Source organism: Myotis davidii, unplaced genomic scaffold (genome assembly GCF_000327345.1).
Source record: "Myotis davidii unplaced genomic scaffold, ASM32734v1 scaffold362, whole genome shotgun sequence".
Lineage (NCBI taxonomy): Eukaryota > Metazoa > Chordata > Mammalia > Chiroptera > Vespertilionidae > Myotis > Myotis davidii.
This window is the reverse complement of record NW_006297152.1, coordinates 3,814,080-3,816,243: the sequence shown is the minus strand read 5'-3', so window position 1 is coordinate 3,816,243 and position 2,164 is coordinate 3,814,080.

Here is a 2,164-nt window from a genome sequence, read left to right as displayed (position 1 = left end):
TTTTCTTGACAAGGAAACTGTTTGTAATATTTTTAGCTTTTCTATCCAAAATGAAAAAGTCCCTGAATGATTGTTGGAAAGTGAAATTATCCATCATATTATGTAAATATGAATATTTTCCCGTGGATTTTTTTTAAAAAAAATAGGGTCAGATATCTTTGATTTTTCTAAAAACAGATGTTGCTTTTTTTTTTCTTCCCAATTTCATAAAAGTCGTTTTTTTGATGAAACTATTCCTCCAGTTCAAAACATTAAAGTAAAGAAAAAAGCCACCAGCAATTCCACTTCTGGGCGTATATACAGAGAAAAGGACACCACTATTTGGAAGAGAGAGCTGCACTCCCATGGTCATTGCAGTGCCATTCACAGTAGCCAAGGTATGGATACAACCGAAGTGTCCATCAGCAGGTGAATGAATCAAGAAAATGTGATATATTTCCTTACAAGGAAGGAAATACTGCCATTTGCAACAACATGGGTAAACCCTGAGGGCATAATGCTAAGTAAAATAAAAGCCAAACAAACGCTGTATGGTTGCATAATATCACGTTAGTCAGACTCCTAGAAACAGAGTAGGAGTGGTGGTTGCCAGAGGCTGGGGGTGGGGGTGGCGGATAAGGAGGGCTGGTAAAAAGGTACACACTTTGTACCCTTTAAATTAGAAGATAAATAAAGTCTGAAGATCTAATGTATATAAATATAATGTGGTGCCTATATGATAATACTGTTTTGTATAATTGAAATTTGCTAAGAGAGTAGAACTTGTGCTCCCCCCGCCCCCAAAAAAGTGTACATGGGTGAATACGGAACGCCTTATTCCATGGGACAGGTTATGTAGCCATACAACCATTTGGGAAAACTTGTACACAAAGCCATGGGCGGTTCATTAGACCCCACGGTTTTAGAGGAGCTGACGGATCCTATCATGTAGATTATTTAGTTTTAAAAAAATCATCGTCATTGGGGTTTGGTATTCGAAGCTTCCATCAGACATCAAAGAGATGTTCCAGTTTAATTCTCACGCTGCGATCTGTGAGTTCAGCAGTAGCATGGTGTTCATAACAATATGTGAAAACGAGACTCTCAGATCTGCCCAGCGTTGTGGTCTCTGCATGCTCGTTTGCACCGTCAGACTTACCTCGCTAAGTGGTATGGTTTCAAGAAGGTAGATGAATGGAGGGGGTGGGGGTTGGGAGAGAAAGGCTGAGCAAAGCTAATGGAAAAAATGGAAGATAAAAAAATTATGCTAGTGTTTATGTGAAGGATAATACAAACAGAAGGGAAATGTTTTTGCGCAGATTACTGGAGCAGTCATTGTAGGGGTACATTTTTTAAGATCTGTTCAATTTGAGGTCTTGATTGGACTGAGGTCAAGTAAGAGAGTTTTCAGTAGAAATGAAACCTTGACTACATCAGGCTGTAAAAGATGCAGTCAGGGGTGTTCTAGTGTTTTCCTCCCTCCCTTCTTTCCTTCCCTGGTCAAGTCTCAAATTTCCCTCCCTCCCTCCCTCCCTTCTTTCCTTCCCGGGTCAAGTCTCAAACCAGGAACCCTACCTCCTTTACATTCCTTCTCCCAAGGCTGAATCAGGTGCCCTGGGGCGAACTCCCCTGTCATCCTGTTTTTAACCTGCAATATGTGTACCAACCACATTGCTGTAAAGCTGGTCTTTCTGAAATCAGTCAACCAATGGGTCCAGGCTGCCTGTCACCACCTGAGCCAATTAAGCAGAGACAGGGTTGAGTCATAATATACAAAGTATGAGTGTTTATTCCAATAATGCCAGCAGGTCATCCACAAAAATCTGCTCTACCCTTCCCCATAAACCAGCTGCTTATATTGGGTAGAAGGACAATGATTACATGGGAAAGTAGGAATTACAGGCATGGGAAAGTAGGCAAGGTATAAAGGTTACAGATTACAGGCAATGTGGGTTGGAGAGGGGCGGGGTCGCAGGGGGAAGGTGCCTCGGGGGACCGATTGTTTCAGTAACCAAATTGTTAATCCAGGCAGTTCTCAGAAAAGGGGGATGGACTGCATTCCAAAGTTAGCTCCCATGTCCCAGGGCGTACAACTCTCAGCCCGGTTACAATGTGCTTTCTCTATTCAGAATGGAACCATCATGACTGATATTTCTTATAATTATAGCTCGTCCCATATTCTATT